The 20,610-nt window shown below is 36.7% G+C and overlaps 1 protein-coding gene across 2 annotated transcripts in view; it reads left to right on the top strand.

Moving 5' to 3' along the window:
* Positions 1 to 20,610, top strand: part of LOC143344160 (uncharacterized) — a 53,099-nt gene that overhangs the window by 16,930 nt on the left and 15,559 nt on the right. The window contains exon 1 of one of the 2 annotated variants that reach the window (XM_076769936.1): positions 20,280 to 20,452. The exons of the other annotated variant lie outside the window; for it this stretch is intronic. The gene's annotated coding sequence lies outside the window, so the exon portion shown is untranslated. Of the gene's footprint in view, positions 1 to 20,279; positions 20,453 to 20,610 lie in introns of those variants that run through there. 2 annotated transcript variants of the gene reach the window in all.

Genomic DNA, 20,610 nt, shown 5'->3' with positions numbered 1-20,610 from the left:
ACGAAGCCTCGATCAACAAATTGGTATTCTTGATTTTCGTCTTATTTTGACCTCTAGAATCTCCCATTAAAATTTTATGACTCGAAAATGTCGTAGAATCTTTTTTACAGCAAGATTTGAATTTTTATAGCATGTTTCTTCTTTTTGCCACGCTGTTAATTAATAATATACCGTAAAGGAAAGGGGGAAACGATACGAGGGAAGGTTTTATAGCATAAAAATCGTGAGGGTATTTTTCCCAATCAGGGCATCGACTTTTTACGGGAATTCTTCTTTCCGCCAGCAACTGGAGGAATCCACGCATCCTCTTTAATTTTTCACGTGCAACGGAATCGATTGAGCGACGGCTGCTCACCGAGATACATTATCGATTCGCTTGTTCATTCTTGGAGCCCGGAAATTCGTCCATAGACTACTATCAATTAGCAACGTTCGGTAATTATTACCTACCAAGAGAATCATAACGCTGGTCGTTTTCTTTCTATTAAAAATACTTCTAAAATAGGTCAATCAACAATATTTTTAACATAGTATCACTGCAATAGAAATACTTTCAATTTTATGTACCTTTAAATACCAATAAGTATTTCATGCCTTGGTAACGTAAAAATCGCTAGAATGGTTGGAAATCATTTTTAAATAATACAAATCGAGAATGTACGCGAGTTCTTTTACGGCTTCTTTGCACTCTTGGGGCGTCGCGTACATACTAGTACTTAACATTATTTTTCCTCGATGGACATAGCACCAGAGAGTCCATGAATTATCGAATCTCTTCGAAGATAAAATATTATTTATTATAGAGATTTAAGTTAATATTTCATATAACGTTTTCGATTAAATTTAAGCCCCCTCTAGGTTGTTTATAATTCATTTTTTTTTAATTTTTATTTCATATTTGCTTTTGACAAAATTCAAATATTAAATATATTTTCATCTCAAAAAGTGTTCATCAAAAAATTCTATTCTCAATTAATTAATTTGTTCATCTTTTTAGGTCTCCTCTGATTAGTGTGGCATCATTGATCTATTTTTTTTTTTGATAGAATATTACTCTACCAAGATTCTGATTCCATGTATCGGAAGCAATAAATCATTAGAACAATAAATGTTGAGATCTGAAGTCCACCTCGACGTTAATATGTTCGCATTGTTTGCATACTTGTGCCATGCATACATAGTGACGGTATAATCAATTTAATATATTCCCTCATTAACCTAAACACACGATAGATAAATGATTTCGTTTACTTACAAAGTTTAAGACTAGCTTTGTAAACAGCATTTCAGTGAAACAAAATTATCCTATTTTATTCTACTTGGAGTTAATATATTCTCTCATTAACTTCACTTTATTCCAAATGTAATCATCGATTTAATAGGGTTATGGTCTAAAGTTCGTCCACGTCAAGCAAATAAATTTTAACAATATATTAGCATCGTTCGTACAACCGTGTCCATGGAAGATAAATGTTAGAGAGTTTATCGTATTGAACCATACGATTACACTTAATAAAACTCATATTCCATAATAAATAAACCAAGCTTAGCATGCATGGAAAATGAAATGCAAAGTCTAGAATCTTACAATCTCGTTTAAACAAAGTTCAAGCACCAAACTTACATTCCCACCAGCTCCCAAAATCAAATTCACCAATTTCCATTCAACTCCAAACCTTCAAACCTGACTTTGTGTCGCGTACCAAGTCGGAAAATAAATTTATACAGCAACAATGTTTGCCATATTGTGTAACCCATTACGCGAAACAACATTGCTACATAAATTTCTTTACGAGCAATTACTCAAACCGGTCGACGCAAAGTTAGACACGCCAGTCGGAATTAGAATTAGAATTAGACTCGATTCTCTCGTTGGTCTCGTTCAAGATACAAATGAAGAGCCTAGGTAGGGGTTAATGTCCTTGCCCGTATCTCGCCAAATAAATAAATCAACGCTAACAACACGATCTTATTGTCCGGTACAACCACATTCGTACATCATAGTGATTGATGCGCGATGCGGACAGGTATGCGGTCTCGATCAAAATATGTAATAGCCACCGCATTGCTGGGGACCGCATAATTCAACGGTGGTCACTTTTACTAGCGTGAAACGCGTCGAAGAAGCAAAGGGGATAATGAAGAAGCTGACTTGGCAAGGTGATTGTGCGACAATCGTGCCGAAGGTGTCACGAACTCGAATCTAGTAACCTCTTCTTGCGGTGGGGGAAGACAGCCAACCGATGTTTTCGACAATGTAGCTAGCCGGTTCTATAATAGTCCGACGTTCCAAATCACTTATGTCTGCTCGTTCTATCTGCGAGCCACCTTATAAGATCATCAGCCCGCCAGGACCACGATGAACGGCGTTCCTTCGTCGTTTTAATCGATTTTCCGTTACTCGAAACGCGAGCCCGTGTCGCAGCTTAGAATCTCTTACTTCACGCTTCGCGAACCTCTGCTCTGCTCTTGCCCACCATTGTTCCACGATCGATCCCTCCCAGCGACTAGTATCTCTGCAAACTATCGTCAACGTTGAATATTATTTTACATGTTTCTCTACATGGTGTAAATCCTGTAGCCTCTACCATCGTTCCTCGACATTCCACTCTTTCGTTTGTTTGGCGTGGGTCGTCGATGACCCACGCTAAATGTGTTTCATTTCAGTTGATATTCTCATTACGATGCGTGAAAAACTGCCCGAGTTCAATAGAAATTCGGTACTACTTTTATATGGTTTGGTGACCCAAGCTAAATATATTTCATTTCAGTTAATATTTGCATTACGATGCGTGAAAAATATATATTGCACGAGTTCAATAGAAATTCGATACTACTTTTGTTTGGTTTCTTCAGTAACTCTGAACTCTGGTCGCCATTGTTGTGTTGTATCCTCCCCTAGCAATTTTGAAGTCTTTGTCTTCATCTCTTCGCATTTGCTACCACACAATTCTGCAATAAAAATATATTTTTGTCTTTCATAGTGGCGTGGAAGACTGGACATAAACATTAATTTATTTACTAGGTAATGTAGGATTGAAAGCAAATGCATGTTTGCCCGTTAAAGTTTTACTGATTGTTTCATTTTTTAAATGCATTTGTGCTTAGCGTGCAGACATGCTATTAATATTGATTTATTTATTTGCTGATGGAATACCGTTCGGCCTTCACCCCTATTTGATCCGAATAATCATTTGCGATAAATATTTCAAATTCTGACTTGAAAACTCTCTACAACTGTTCACCGTGCAATTTCTGCCCACTTTGTTTTCCCTTCCTAGCAATCCATTGTTAGTCGTCCATTTTCCGGCTGTCGGTTCCCCTGGTCTAGTATCGTTTTTCTGGACTCTACTATCTGAATAGTTGAGCATTCTTTTGGTCTTTGCATCTGCTACCAGTTCTGCATGCTTTAATATGCTATGAGTATACAGGCACATCGCACCTTCTGTGCAATTGATTTTCTTTTCTAGCATTCTTGCAAACTCTAGCCTTCTCTGAACCTGGTTAGTACCCCTGTTGCGTACATTTCACTTTTCGATATGTTTTGATGTTCCTAAGTAGCTTTTATCGCCACCATCCGCTGCTCTTTATATAAAAGTTTAGTACTTGAATTGTTCCCGTATCTCCTTTTGCATAGCACCGTTCCTATATTCTGCTATTTCTAGGCAGTTGTGAACTATGACCAGAAGGCATAGTTGTTGTGGAATACTTTCGTCTTTGCATCTGTTATTAGTTCCTCGAGCTTAAATACACCATTAGATTATTTATATTACACTTGCTGAAAAATTGATCCTCTTCTGAATACTATCTATCATTTTTTTTTTTTAACTATTGCTACCATTTTCCACGTAGATTAATTTTCAAATTTTGAGCTTGTTCAAGCTTCATTAATATTCTTGCTGAACACTTTTTATATGTTAACCATTTCCACACAGTGGTACGCTTCCATGATCCCACAACTCTTTATATAGAGTTCAGTACTTGAATATTTCACAACTATTCAGAACTTTAGTTTGTTCCTGTTTCAGTATTTCCACGATTTGCTAGCTTGCAACTCCTGTCCAGCATTACTGATCTACATTCTGCTATTTCTAAGCAGTTCTAAACTGTACCTTAATGCCTACAGACTATGTTCTTACGTATTCTTTCCAACTTGGATTATTTCTCTGCAGCCACTGTTCTTTTTCTCTGATATCTAGTATTCTTGCAAAATTTTTATCCGCTTATTACCATTACCAATTCCGTGTTTATAAAAGCAATCGTGAATCCAGTATTTAGTTCCAAAAAAATAGAGTTATTTCTTCCACTATTTTATGACAAGTAGATTGATGTTCCCAGTCTGCCTTAAGCAGTTACAAATTCTTTTGTATTAAGGTCATAGCTGCATACTTGTGTATTCTCTTCTTTGGATCTGCTAGAAAGTCCATTGGCTTCAGTCTTTAGCTTATTCTTTTTTCTACATGATCTCTATATTCTGGGTTTCCTTGCAAACTTTTATATTTCACGAATCTATTGTCATATTTTTTCCAGTAAAGTACATTAATAGTAAGAGTAACGATATCTTCATTGTACTCGGATTGTCGGCTAAAATAATACTAGAAAAAAAACGAAAAAAACTTGTTCCGACAAGTAACACAAAGTCTGTGCATTTTTCAAAGGACCGGTTCCGTCCCACAGGATGAACATTCCCTTTTCGTGCCAAAATCCAGGAAGCTTTGTGACGCGAACAAAGCTCGAACTGTTGGTCGCATAATCCGCGGCCGTAGCCGCGAATTTTTACGCGCCATAATTTATTTTAATCGATTCGCAACCTAAAGTGCATAGTTCAAACGCAACCGTGGAATGTATTAGAATTTTAGATCCGCGTCGGGCTTTGTCGGGCATGAAACGCCGTTTTTCCACTCGCAATTGTGAAATGCATCTTTCGAGAGAAAAAAAAAGAAAAAATTTCGTTTCTGTGTTGGCTTGCACAACCGCGCGATAACGATTCAACGTCGTAAAACGGTCTAACTCGATTCACGCGGTCTCTTATCGTTTTCATTGACTCGCGCTTAATCGTAGATTACGAAAGTCAAAACGAAAATGACGATTGAGAGCAGCTCGAGGCTCGTTGGGAACGCCAAGCTTCCGTTTGAGTCGTTTAAGAAAGTTCTGGGCCCTAAAATCGAAACATAAACTTCTGGTAATAGGAGGTGTGTTCTTTATTATTCGTGACTAGCGATGGGTTTGAACGACTCGCGAGTGGTACGACGAAATATTTGTTCGAGTTCTGCCATTTGAATTATCCGTAAAAATGAGGATTCTAGGGGCCAAAATAAGACGAAAATCAAGAATACCAATTTGTTCATGGAGGCTTCTTTAAAAAGTTATTAAGAATTAAATTCAAAAATTTCAAATCGTTCTGGAAAAATTATTTTCGGTTCAGGGGGTCAATTACAATCATTTTTGGTGAAGACACATACCCCTGAAATCCTACCCATTTTCTAGAAAAAAATTCGAGTAGGTAGTGAAATTTTTAGACGAAATTAAAAAATTTCAAATCATACTAAAAAAATTATATTTAGTTACAGTGGGCAATTACAATCATTTTTGGTCATTATACATACTCCCGAAATCCTACTCAGTTTCGAGAAAAAAATTCCTTACCGAAAATATAATTTCTGGTCAGAAATGTCTGCCCGAATTTTCATGCGAATCTTTAAAACGTCATAACTTCTGAACGGATTGGACGATTTTAATGTTTAAAAAAGCAAACTACGCGTATTTTGATGGAGAATATGTACAAATCGTAAAAATATTCAAAAAGTTGGTCCTTGGCCCCGCAAAATGAGAAAAACCCCATAAAAATAGTCAAATTTTCAAACAGCCATAACTCCTACAATTGTGAATATATTTTAATGAAACATTTTTCTGAAGTAGAGCTCATGGGTACCTACAAAAAAGTATTAGACAACTTTTCTGTAGGGCGTCAAATAAAATTACTAAAAATGAAAAACGAATTTTTAAGAAAAATCGACAGGGGGGGGTGTAGTAGGTGCCTAAATTTTTCGACGAAAAAAAAAAATTTCTAATCGTTCTAAAAAAAACATTTTTGGCTGTAGGGGTCAATTACAATCATTTTTGGTGAAGAGTCATATCGCTGAAATCCTACCCACTTTCTAGAAAAAAATTCGAGAAAGTGAAATTTTTAGACGAAATTAAAATATTTTAAATCGTTCAGAAAAAAATATTTTTGATTGTGGGGGTCAATTACAATCATTTTTGGTGAATAGACATACCCTCGAAATCCTACCCACTTTCTAGAAAAAAATTCAGTACGGTCGGAACTTTAAACGTTAATAACTGTTTAACGAAGCCTCTATCAACAAATTGGTATTCTTGATTTTCGTCTTATTTTGGCCTCTAGAATCCCTCATTAAAATTTTAACAAAGTTATCTTGCATGAAATTTGTTAAGAAGTACACATACGCACATAATGATATAAAAGTTTAACACAAAATGTTTCGTTCGATGGTTGAAATTTTTAGATTTATTCAACGAATAATGGGCAAATAGTGGTTTATCCTTCGTTCCTTATTAAAAATTGTGTTATTGAATTTTGCGTGTCTTTGTTGTCAACTATTGAAGCGAAACATGGGATAAAGTAATACCTCGCTAACTGATCGTGAATCGGGTCAACACTTGTTCGGCTATGAACGGAAGGTTGCAATCTTCTTCAATTACTTCGCGAGGCAGTAGTGTAATATAGAAGTTGCAAAATAGTGAAACTGCAATTACATTAGCAGGAATATATAGCGACTGGAGAATTTTTGATAATTCTTTAAAACGTTTGATTTTGTTGTCTGTGACTATTGTATGATTACACAACTCTTTATCCTCGTTTTACCATCGCCTCTGATAAGACTGCTTGCTATCGATAATGTTTAGCAGTCACGGTTAAGAGTGTGCTCGTAGAAAATATTGAAAGGCGCGATTTAAAATAGTGACTAATCTTCGACGACTTGCAAACAAATAGAGAGTACTTAAATAGAAACAGATATCGTATTTATTTTTGGTTCGTTATCTCGAAACGATTAATTCGTTACGATCGCGAGATTGTCGTTGATATAGTGACAGATCCCGGATATGATTAGAAATTAATTATTAAATTGCAGAAGTTTAAATCGATCGAACAATTCAGGCTCTGATCCTGAATAGGCTCGTCGAAGAAACTTTGATGCAATGTACGCGTCAAAGTAAGTTTAGAACAAACCATGTATCTGGATAACAAAGTAACTATCGTCGGAGTAATCAATCGCCTGAAAATCGTATTTAGGATTAGAAAATTAAGAAGCTTCTGTTTGTTCGCTGATTGATAAAGCGATACATTATGCGATGAACTAGCTACTTTATTTATTATTTAATGAACTACAAATAAAGGCGTCAGCCATTCTGATTATATTACGAGGATTCTGCTAATACCAGTTAATAATTGAGAATTTTTTAGAAAAAGAAACGTTTTATCATTGGTAGTTAAAACTTCTAGATTCATTTGTTTGTTGTTCCGACGGAAACATCAGGTTACAAAATGTAATGGACGCATACAGTAACATCTGTTCTGCCACTTGAAAGGTTGTACAGCTTAGAGGTGGACAGTAGTGTGATAACACGTTGGAAGGATAAGCTCTACAAATACAGATAAAATGTTCCTCTCAGAATATTTGGATGCGTGGGCGTGTTACGTAAGCGACAACCCTCACGCAGGAACCCCGGACACGACAAATGCGATTGCCGCCAGACTGAACAGAAAAACCTGTAACATCGCAGATTTGTATCGTTTGCGAAAATAGAATCTCATATTATTGGAAATTTCCAACTTTTATGGAATTAGAATTGGTGAAAAGAAAATTGAATATTAAGAGAACTAAAAATACGCGTTGTTTGCATTTCGAAACATTATAATCCTCCAATCCGTTTAGAAGTTATGATTTTTTAAAGATACGCTTGAAAATTCAGGGGAATCAGAATGTCAGGATCAGACATTGTATTTTCGGTAAAGAATTTTTTTCTCGAAAATGCGTAGGAATTCGGGGGTATATCTCTTCACCAAAAATGCTTGCAATTGACCCCTGTAGCTAAATATAATTTTTTTATAATGATTTGATATTTTTTAATTTCGTCTAAAAATTTCACACTTTCTCGAATTTTTTTCTCGAAAGTGCGTAGGATTTCGAGGGTATGTCTATTGACCAAAAATGCTTGCAATTGACCCCTGTAACTAAATATAATTTTTTTATAATGATTTGATATTTTTTAATTTCGTCTAAAAATTTCACAATTTCTCGAATTTTTTTCTCGAAAGTGCGTAGGATTTCGAGGGTATGTCTATTCACCAAAAATGCTTGTAATTGACCCCCACAATCAAAAATATTTTTTTCAGAACGATTTGAAAGTTTTTTTTTTCATCGAAAAATTTCAGCAGCTATCACGTCTATTTTTTTCAAAAATTGTTTTTGATTTTTAATAAGCTCAATTATGGGTAATGTAATAATACAATTTATTAGTACAAAATAAAATATATAAAATTCCAACGATTTATACGTCAACTGTTTAGTATCGACGTCACTGTTGTATAATTAAGTTGATGTATTGATGGAATGTTATGGAGAGTTGTTGTTTGAATGCAGTAAAATACAAAAAACTGTGGAAATGCAGGGGGAGTATGATAGAAGTGAATGGCGGTAAAGAAATGGAGCACGAAGGAAGTAAAAAATAGAAATAAGAGAGGAACTTATCGGGGGCAGGTTGTTCATTTTGTAGGAACGGTTCGTGTGCGCAGACGCTTTTCCATTTTCATCGATGATACAGTGTCGGATCGTAGACGCGAATTCGAGGCTGCACCCGGCAACAGATTCTCAACTGCGTCTATTTGTCACGTTATATCGACCGCTAGTTTATCCTGGCAACTCCGCTACTAGCTTTTCTAGGCTTTTTAAACAAACGTCGGTCGGTGAACTCTGCGAACCATTCGAGTTTACGAAATGATTTCACATTGATTTTGACAACCATTCGACGATTTCATAACTAAAATTATTACCTTTCTACATTATGTATTGCTTTACCAAAATGGCACGACTAATTTTTTTACACAAATTTACGAAACTTTTGATTCTGTACATTGATGGAAAAGAGGAATGCAAAGAATGTGGAGAGAATAGAGGCATCTGTGCAGTTAAGTTTAGTCATTCAGGAATCGGGTTAACTACTATTAATAGTAGTTTATTAATATACACATGTGAAATATTATGCTGGGTTGGTTATATAGGTTTATAACAAGATTTCAAAAATAAACAAGGAAGTAGTGTATTGAAACTAATGTGAATATTTACGTGACTTATTGAGCATCTTAAAATTATTCATAAATAAACATACTATTATCTAGAGTGCTAAAAATGGAAAATGTATAAAAGCAACTAACTTTTAGAGAAATGTTATCAAAAATCTAATAAAATCCTTGATGTCTCTGAAAGACTTCATAGGCATAGGTCGTCAAAGTGGCTATTGTTTACAAATTCATTTAATTTGAAGAAAAACAAAATTCCCCTCCATCGACGTTTCTCCGAAATATTTTTTAGCGTCGAGATATTTTCATTGTAGGTAAATTGCACGGTATATTTTATTCGAGGTAAAAATATTTCACGCGGTACACGTTGCACGAGGTGCATTGTACATTGCATAACAGAAGGCAACTTCGTTCCTTGCTCCGTGGCCAATCGTTCGTTCGCGCAGCCGCGCTTCCGTTTTTATAGTAGCCACCCTCTTCCCTTTTAGCCACTACGTCGACTACATTGGCCGGCAATATTCCTTTTCTTGGGTCAGTGAAGATTTAATTGGCGATTTGCTTTCGCGAGGAGGAATACCGTGGCTTATTGTTGGTAAGCTGCATCGATTTTTCGCGCGTTGCATTATACTGTGCAGTGAAAACCCTCGTTCAAAACGGAACAATTCTATCGATAGCGAAAGTATTACTCGAAATAAAAGGTCACGCGCGGGTCACCGATCACCTGTATAATAATAAGTGCACTGCACGCGATGATTACACTGTACATGATGTTACTATTAAATATTGGAATACGTACATCTCGTTAATGTTGATATTTTTGTTAGACTGCATAGAAAGTATACAGGGTGTTCGACCATCCCTAGGAAAAATTTTAATGGGAGATTCTAGAGATCAAAATAAGACGAAAATCAAGAATTCTAATTTGTCGATGGAAGCTTCGTCAAAAAGTTATTAACGTTTAAAGTTCCGCATGTACTGAATTTTTTTCTAGAAAGAGGGTAAAATTTCGAGGGTATGTCTATTGACCAAAAATTATTGTAATTGACCCCTGTAGTCAAAAATAATTTTTTTATAATGATTTTAAATTTTTTAATTTCGTTGAAAAATTTCACACATTTTCGAATTTTTTTCTCGAAAGTGGGTAGAATTTCGAGGGTATGTCTATTCACCAAAAATTATTGCAATTGACCCCTGCAACCGAAAATAATTTTTTTGAAACGATTTGAAATTTTTTATTTTCGTCGAAATTTCAGAGGAATCGGAGTGTCAGGGTCAGACATTGTATTTTCGGTAATGAATTTTTTTCTTGAAAATGCGTAGGATTTCGGGGGTATGTCTATTCACCAAAAATGCTTGTAATTGACCCCTGCAACTAAAAATAATTTTTCTAGAACGATTTGAAATTTTTCAATTTTGTCGAAAAATTTCACACCTACTAGAATTTTTTTCTCGAAAGAGCGTAGGATTTCGAGGATATGTCTATTCACCAAAAATGCTTGTAATTGACCCCTGCAACCAAAAATATTTTTTCTAGAACGATTTGAAATTTTTTAATTTCGTCTAAAAATTCAGTACCTATTCGAATTTTTTTCTCGGAAGTGGGTAGGATTTTGAGGGTACGTCTATTCACCAAAAATGCTTGAAATTGACCCCTGCAACTAAAAATAATTTTTCTTGAACGATTTGAAATTTTTCAATTTTGTCGAAAAATTTCACACCTACTAGAATTTTTTTCTCGAAAGAGCGTAGGATTTCGAGGATATGTCTATTCACCAAAAATACTTGTAATTGACCCCTGCAACCAAAAATAATTTTTTCAGAACGATTTGAAATTTTTCAATTTCGTCTAAAAATTCAGTACCTATTCGAATTTTTTTCTCGGAAGTGGGTAGGATTTTGAGGGTACGTCTATTCACCAAAAATGCTTGTAATTGACCCCTGCAACCAAAAATAATTTTTTCAGAACGATTTGAAATTTTTCAATTTCGTCTAAAAATTTCACACCTACTCGAATTTTTTTCTCGAAAGTGGGCAGGATTTCGAGGGTATGTTTATTCACCAAAAATGTTTATAATTGACCCCTGCAACCAAAAAGAATTTTTTCAGAATCATTTGAAATTTTTTAATTTCGTCTAAAAATTCGGTACCTACTCGAATTTTTTTCTCGAAAGTGGGTAGGATTTCAGGGGTATGTGTATTCACCAAAAATGATTGTAATTGACCCCTGCAACCGAAAGTAATTTTTCCAGAATGATTTGAAATCTTTTAATTTCATTTTTTAATAACTTTTTAATGAAGCCTCAGTCAAGTCACTAATATTCTTGATTTTCGTCTTATTTTGACCTCTAGTATCTCCCATCAAATTTTTTCCCCATAGATGGTCGAACACCCTGTATATCACACGAGTTAAATAGAAATTCGATACTACTTTCGTTTGGTAACGTCGTATTTTTAGTGTTAATAACATCGATTAGAATGAAAATTCCTCCACGCTGATCGACGTGGTACGAAACTTCATAACGAATGCAAAGACTCTAACACCGTTACCATCGTTGGCGGCGATAGCACTTGGCGCATTTGAAAGTTTTAGAATTTTACAACGCGACGATGTAGCGTCGAGGAAAGTTCCGAAAGGAGGGTGGAAAAAAGTTGAATTGCAGGGGTGAGCTCGTTGACATCGGACTATCGTCGTAACAATATAATCGAATAACGCGTCTGCGGGGTAACGTTAAACGGATTATTGTTCTTTTACCTCGTAATATCTTGACGAGACTAGAAGCACGCGACTACGCGAACACACCAGGCGAACGAGGGGTGAATAAGAGTGATAATTCATACTATCGTTCTGCGGTTAATAACTGCAGAGAAGTTAAGAAGCAACGTCTGTTTTAACTTGGCAAACATCTAATCCCGGTATTTTAAGCTTTGCTATTGTCGGATTAACCACGAGCCAGAATAAATTTTTATTAGAGGGTTGATAACCCCTTGCGAGCCTTCTCTTTCCCTAGCCCCCTCGCAACCGTAATCTTATTTAGTTTACTATTCATCAAGTTATCTTACGCAATTGCAATTTACAGCAAATAGTGGGTGTTTTACACCTTCATATTTTTTATATTATAAAATACAGTTACGATTATTTTTGGGGTAAAAAGTCAGCTCGAACGTATGTGCATTTAACATCAAAAGATCGGGGGGTTCGAGTTCCATGGTATGAAAATAAACGATTGCTCCTGAGGTTGCAGTTTTAAAATTGCCCTTATACGATGAGCTAACCCATTCAGAAGGTCGTAATTAATTATTCCGGGGCGTCGCGGGTTCTTGAACCGAGAAAATAATTGCACGACGAGGGGGTCGAAAGAAAACCGTGATACCCTAATCACCCTGTACATTCACTCTCGGTCGTAGACACCGAGGCGACTTCGCCTGACGACAAGACTCGTCTTGCGCAGATCTGCGAGCGGAAGTATGAGAACTGGCTCGGAATCACGCATGCGACAGGGGGTGTTGGCCGAATGCATCTGTAACGAGGGTGGGGGAAGTAGGGGTAGACAGACGGAGGAGAGGGGGAGGAGGGGGTGAGATGCACATACACCGTGGAGAAGTTAAAGAGGATAAAAAGGTGGGGAGGGAGAAAGTGTAAAAGCGATGGAAGGGGTGAAAAATGCAAACACCGAGGATGAGGAACGTAGGGAAATATTTGGACAGGATGGATCAAAACTGGGGGAAAAGTGAATTATGGAAGTGGTGGTTGGGAAATAAAAAAGATCGAGGTAGAAATTTACCGATCTCTGTCATTATTGATACGATTGTAATTGGCGACGATGCTTAAAACTTAATATTAATTCGTGTAACTTTAGTATACGTAAAATTGTAAATTTACATCAGGAATACTGTAAAATACGAGGCACGCGAATATTTTTATATTTCACGCTATAATTTGAGAAAATGTCGAGGACGTATTTAACCACAAATACTTGTAAAATAAACGAGGTATCGAGTGTATCCATTAAACGTGCCATTAAATCTCTATTATTTGTCGTTAATGACTTTGCAGTGTAAAAAAATAATTATTCTCGAGTCCCCCCAAAAACGAAGGTTGGTCATTGTCGTTTTTCAATTAAAATTACTTTCCCCCTAAAGAGGACAATTATTAAAACAATCTGCAAGGGAAAAACGAGTTGTTAGATTTGCGGAAAGGGAATAATAGTAAAAATCGCGAATAGGAAAGGGAGGTTGATGAAAAAGAAGCAAAAGTTAGACCGTAACAAGATAGTGGGAAACAACGGTGGTAGAGAAAAGGGGTTGGCGGATAGAAAGCGTGCGCAGGAAGGGTGGGCCGATGCAAAATCGTTCTGGCTGCACAGTCGCAGGAAAATCGAAGCCCGCCGCGCCAGTGTGCCGCACACCAGCGCAGCATTCGCTTCCGTTTCGATCGAGCGTCTTCGACCGACCATTCGGAGCCATGCTGCTCGACGCTGGTTGACTCGCGACTCCCAATCGGGAGGAAGATCGCCGATCGGAAGTGTCCGTCCACGGGATTAACGTCGGTGATACGTTTTAAACGCCAGAGCGAGACCGATTCCGTGTTACCAGTGGCTACGATCGATCCTCGGACTGATTCTATAAAATATCCACGACCGCCATTTTGTTTACGGGGAAACATGATTTTCATCGAGGTCGAACGATCGTGTCGCGATTTTCAATTTTTCTCGAACACATGGAAATCCGGTTCCCTCGATTCGGATTGGCTGCCGGTGTCGCGCGATTATTGAGTCGACAGGGGAGAAATGGAGATTAGAGAGGAGCTAGGAAATCGGGGACTTGTCGCTGGTACTCGTAGCACGTTTCTTTGGATGTTTTGCTCGTAGTTACACGCATCGTCGACTTCGTAAATAAGACTTAACGTGCCCAAAACGGCAGACATGTTATTACGGGTCTGTCACCAATGGTCGACGGTATTGCTGTACTATTCTGAACCACATGCTACGTCATTGACTAGGCGAGTCTACTGTTGCATGACTCATACAGTGAGTCGTCGATCTCGAATCTGTCGAGTAATGTGTAGATAAAATGGGTACCGATAAACGTGGAGGCTGTGCTCGTTCATTGATCGTTTTACTACACTTTCGAGTCACGTTCCAAGCTGCTTCGTATCGTTTGGATGAATGTACTTCGATCTAGAGTCGATTCCAATTTTCTTGCAAGAAGTACAATAGTTTCGTATAAATATTTATACAAAGCAATGATACTGTTTTACAAATAATACATTGACACTGTTTTCTCGAAGATTGGCAAGGATCAAGATTAATTAGAGGACCGAGCGAGCACGTGGAACGACTAAGTGACAGTGTCATACGTCATCTGTCACGTGGGAGGGGGAAGGGGGGCGTAACGTGTTTCACGCAAGCCCGGGAAACCTGACAAGTATGATTTCAAAAATTTCTAACGTCGACAGAAACTCAACGGGGGCGTCCGCGAAACGAACAACCCTCTTATCGAAATTAAATGTCCCTAATTTCGGTATATTGTTTCGATTCTGTCAATTAAATGGTCCATACCTTTCGTTGCAACATAAAGAGCAACTGAATAAAATTTCATTCGAATCCAACAAAAATAGCAGGAGTTACAGGGAGATCACAAACACACAGACGTTGTAAATATCTGCAGCTTTGATATACAGAATTTAACGATGTATCCGAAAAGGGCCCAATTCACTTGTTTGCATAGACAAATCTGAATGTCTATTCCAATAAATCATTACTTAAATGTTTATACAAAACGTCAGCCAGGTATAAGTTAAGATAAAACGTTGAGCAGAGGCATAATTAACTCGTGATTTCAAACGAAAAAATAGTGTGACGTGTTTAAACTAAGAACTTATCTTGATGATTTCACGATTCGTAAAATATCACTAGGAGCAGTAAATCAATATGTTTTATCAAATTAGGAGCTAAATTCGTTCTCGTAACAGCCTCGAACGATGAAAATCCGAAGTCTGTGGTATAGTCGACCGATTCAGCTCTCTGCAAATGTCATTATACCGATCGATGTGTGTCTGAAATGTATCTGTGTCTCGTTGCACGCAACTCGTTTCCACGGAACGTAATTGTAAGGACGTTGCAAGAGTAGGTGAGCGAGATAGCGGTCTGTTACGTAACCGACGATAACGAGTATGTTCTCCTCCGATAACGTGTTATCTACACCGAGGAACTTAAATTTTAGAAGGGTCTAGCCGGTGAGACAAAAATACGAGATGCTGGAAACGTGAACACAATTTGTGTTTAGTTAATAAATAGTTACATTATTTATTCTCTGTTACATACAGAGTATATTTAATTATACAGGGTATTCGGCCACCCCTGGGAAAAATTTTAATGGGGGATTCTAGAGACCAAAATAAGACGAAAATCAAGAATACTAATTTATTCATGGAAGTTTTGTTAAAAAGTTATTAACAATTAAATTCAAAAATTTCTAATCGTTCTGGAAAAATTATTTTCGGTTGTGGGGGTCAATTACAAGCATTTTTGGTCAATAGACATACCCCCGAATTCCTAACCAGTTTCGAGAAAAAAATTCGAGAAAGTGTGAAATTATTCGACAAAATTAAAAAATTTCAAATCGTTCTGAAAAAAATATTTTTGGTTGTGGGGGTCAATTACAAGCATTTTTGGTCAATAGACATACCCTCGAATTCCTAACCAGTTTCGAGAAAAAAATTCAGTACGGTCGAAACTTTAAACGTTAATAACTTTTTAACGAAGCCTCCATCAACAAATTGTTATTCTTGATTTTCGCCTTATTTTGGCCTCTAGAATCCCCCATTAAAATTTTTCCCAAGTGTGGTCGAACACCCTGTGTATACATTTGCTTACTTTTTTTTTAAATCAAAAACAATGCAAATCAGGATCATTGGTTTTATGGTGGGGAAGCTAAAATGCAAAGAAAATTCTGGACTCGTTGGAAAAATTACGTTTTGCGATATTAGAGAAACTTAAAACACTGGAGGTGGAAAATTACTTCTTCAATCACAAGATAGAGGATCTACGTTCATTACTCGCTTCCTGAGAGAACAGAAAGACACAGTACTGACACTCGATTCTATTCAAGGTGGAAAACTGCAACTTTTGCACCATTTTACACTTGTAACAAAAAATAAAAAAAAGATACTGGGATTCGTTTAAAATAAAAACATCGAAAGGGGAAGATTGCATCCCTTAAATCGGAAAATAGAAAAACCACGTCGATCGGACGTCAGAGGAAATAAAAATAAAAATTCTCAACTTACTCGAGGTAGAAAATTGCATCTTTTAAATCGCGTAATTGCGAGACCGTGTGCATCGCTTGCATCCTGTCTGAAATCAGAAAAAACAAACATTCCTGAAACTATTTAGGACTGTAAAATTGCAAGTGTTGCATCGGGTAATGCAAAAATTGCGTTTATCAGTTGTTTCCTGGCTGGAAGCAAAAGTTAAGATTCCAGACGATCAATGAAATGTGTTACTATACCGGTATGCACTAGATATGATCACACACGGACTGCACGACTATAACTCGAATGTAGGATGTATGGGAATCTAAAGCGTGCGTGGATTCCGTGGCAGCCGTGTCGCCAACAAAAGGGGCCAGTTCCAAGCGGTTTTATTCGAGGGGGTTAAGTGAGAATTGTTAATATTCATGCAGAATTTCCGTGACCACAGTTCTATGATACGAATATCATACAAAGATCGATTAGATCAAATACTTATTATCACGTTCACTGCCAGATCAAAACCGTATAATATTCTGCAGAAGTAAAATTTTGATTTTGGACCATTGTAAGCTACATAACTTAAAATTTGTTTCAGTACTTATTTTCGTAACCTTAAAATTCACAAACTCTATTGAAATTTATTTCCCTCGACGTCTTAACTTGAGAATTAAGTTTTCTTATATCGCAATAGTAAATGGCAGTTAAAGTGTTAACGAAGATGAAAGATTTCTTTTGGTAGCCATTGCAAGTTGACACTGTTGGCCAATGAAAATATTAGTTCCACCAAACCAACATTTTTCTTCTTAAGTTTTATTTAAAATTTAAAAAATGGCCCAAACCTGACCGGAGTTCACTGTGACCAATTTAGTGATTTCGAAAATCTTACACAACCCTGATAATCTTCCTGCTCAAGATATATTTCACCGATTTTGTAACGTCTCGTTTCGAAAGCTGTTATCACAGTGAAAAGTAGTCCACATAAATGAAGCAAGTATGACCTCTATATCTTCGAAGCACCTTCATTTAGGGGGAAAAAATCATTATCAGTATTTCGGTGTATTGTAATTTCCGTTAGCCAAGATACGAAGATAATTAAATTGTTCAATTACACTGAACAGTATACATAATTATTATTAAATGTGCTTAGAAAAATGTTTAATTAAAAGTTTATAAAAAATATATGAACCGTCGAAGATTGAGTTCGATACGATTATAGTTGCGTCGAGCATCTTTCAAGGTTGGCGAAAGGTTATTACACCCACTGTCTCCAATCTATTTCTTTATTATAAATTCGCAAATTTACACACATTTTCTTTCGGAATTGTTCAGAAAAATTTCACACACTTTAAAAAGAAATATCTTGGACTAAAAGAATAATTCTTGAAACTTCCACGTTTCATAAGAACCACCCAGTGTATTCTTACACTCGAGAAAACGAAACCTAGTGCAATACTAGACTTTATTTGCACGAGCAATCATTGATTCATTTCGCATAACAATTTCTGGCAGCCTTTTAGGCTTTCGACATTTGGCTCATCGATCTCTGCATCATCATTTTGTTTTGCAACTTCATTTGCACGGATGTCTGTCCATTCGATGGTTGACCTATTTGCTCGATCCTCTCGTGCGTATTCGAACAAAACGTATTACTATCAATAGAATTTCGAAAAGCGACACGATCGATCATAGAACGCGCGACCAAAATGTGCGGGTTTATCGATCGTTTTATTAGAAGACACTTTTCCGTCATTTTTCTTGATGATATCTGTCTAGAAGACGCAGTTACGACACAGTTGTAGCCACTTTTTGCTTGTAACTGAGTTTCACAAGACGCCTCAAAGATTCATGGAAGTTCAAGTGTCAATGAGTTTTTTTTTTTTAAAGGTGCCATTAAGAGTTCTTTCGGCCACCAAAAAATGATCCAATAGAATATTTTTCATATTCTTGGGTCGATAAATTCGAATTACCATTCACCAAAATCTGTGGTTAGAAATTGATACGGTTTTAAAAATGTAAAAAGAAATGTGACCAAAAATGGCTCAAGACTGGAATTTATCACATATTTTCAAACTTGGCGCGATCAATTTGTAATCAGTCGATAGCTGAATTACATTTTTAATTTCTTATATTTGTATAACAAACATCGATGTAATTTAGTTTGGGATAATAATTGCTATAATTTCGACGTGCATCGAAATTTTGATTCGTTCGTGGTCACACTGAACGTGTTATTTGCGTTGGTCGCTAAAGAGAAGTAGAAACAACGCGAGCCAACAATTTCCCTCGGTGTGTGCGTCACTGATTAAAGATCGCGGCGAGCTAGTGCTGCGAGCAGAAATTAGTGTCATTTAGTGGCGATGCCATAATTGCAGCGCGCTGAAGCGTTGCTTCTCGTTCGTGACCTTTCTGCGTTTATCGTTACCTCAGGTGAAGAATTTCTGGCCACCAATTGTGATTTCAATCGCGTTGAACGAGCACCAGGAAACTAGGAAGATTTTTAAATCTCAGTGTTCGGTAAATTGCGGCCATTTTAAAAAAAAAGGCGTAGCAAATCTCCTTTGGTAGTATTTAGAACAGTCAACTGCAATTACATTGTTCCAGAAGGTTTTGAACCACTGCAACGTAAAGTTCCATTGTGGTGCCATTTTTGCCATTCTTGGAGGTGTACTACTGACACCATTTTTTGAAATAATCATTCTAATGTTTTTAAAAATGATCCTCCTTCTACAGTAATAGCTATATCTTCAGTGGCGTCAAACGATCACTAGTAAAATTTTTATTTTAGATTCAAGTTCTTTTAATGGTTACCATTTTACGAAGTTCCACAAGGCTTGTGTTTTATTAGCAAAAATAAAAAATTAGATAACATTTGACACGAATAACGTGAAAATTAAAAATAGTCGGAATAAGGTCGTGTTTGGTCTCGTTTTCACCGGGAAAACCTCGCCAATTGATCAAAGACACTTTCGCAAATAATTTTTCAAAATTGCTATAAGCTTCGACGTGTTTAGATTTCAACAAAAATGGCACTTGGAGTAGTGTTTAATTCAGCATGGAATGCATGAATATAAAATGGTTCAATGATCTCACTGTTGTTAACAGTTTGTGTTTGGATTCACGTGGCGTTCTAGGGTTACCAGTCCTTCTGGTCCCTCTCCGAGGAAACAATAAATGGTGTCGCGTTTTATGTAACGCGACAATAAATCGCCGTGCAACCTACTTGGCGGCCGAGTTATCGTGCAACAAATAATACAGGTTTCTCGTACCGTCGTATTTCTTCTCAGGGGTATCAACGGGGTGTTGTCTGCGTGTCAAACATTTAAGACAATGTAATTGTTCTCTTACTTGAAACGAAATTAGTTATTTCACGTGCTGGCGCGCTTCGACCCCCTCGGTTGCCAACAAATTTAATTCGACGTATCGTAGTTCGAACGAACATTCATGAATTTTGAAACTTTTGGACGTTGGTTATCCGTTGATCACTTTGATTAAAAGCTCGATATAAAATTTGTAAAAAAATTAACTCTTACGTATCGCAATGTAAATATTTTAACGAGGAAATAAAAATTCACCAAAAATGGATACCCTAATATAGAAATTATCTTTGGATTAAACATAAATTATCTCATTAATTGTTCTTCCTTTTCCGTATGCACGAATTATCGAACGCTTGCAGTTCTGCAAGAAAGTCTTCGGCACACTGAGTGTAACTGGATGAAGCAAAGTATTTGAAGCGCTTTCTATTTGCTACTTAAAATACAGCCCCGGGTACGTTGAACCCTAAAATCTGATTAAAACTAGAACAGCCTGCTTTGCGTGCACCGTAGTCAGAAACAGAAATGAACCAAATTCTTATCTGGATTAAAATTTCTAACGATGTAAAACGTTTCATTTGTTTTATCGAAATTACATTTCCACTGAAAACACAAATCACGAACTCCTCAGGCCTGTAAGATTGCGTAAACACAAGTCACTTAGGGAAAACTTAACTTCAAGATTATAAAACGAAATCAAGCACTCTCGTTTGAAGTGTTTC

This window comes from Colletes latitarsis, chromosome 7, assembly GCF_051014445.1.
Source record: "Colletes latitarsis isolate SP2378_abdomen chromosome 7, iyColLati1, whole genome shotgun sequence".
In the NCBI taxonomy this organism is placed as follows: Eukaryota; Metazoa; Arthropoda; class Insecta; order Hymenoptera; family Colletidae; genus Colletes; species Colletes latitarsis.
Note: the sequence above shows the minus strand (reverse complement) of the source record. Positions and strands in the feature narration are given on the sequence as shown.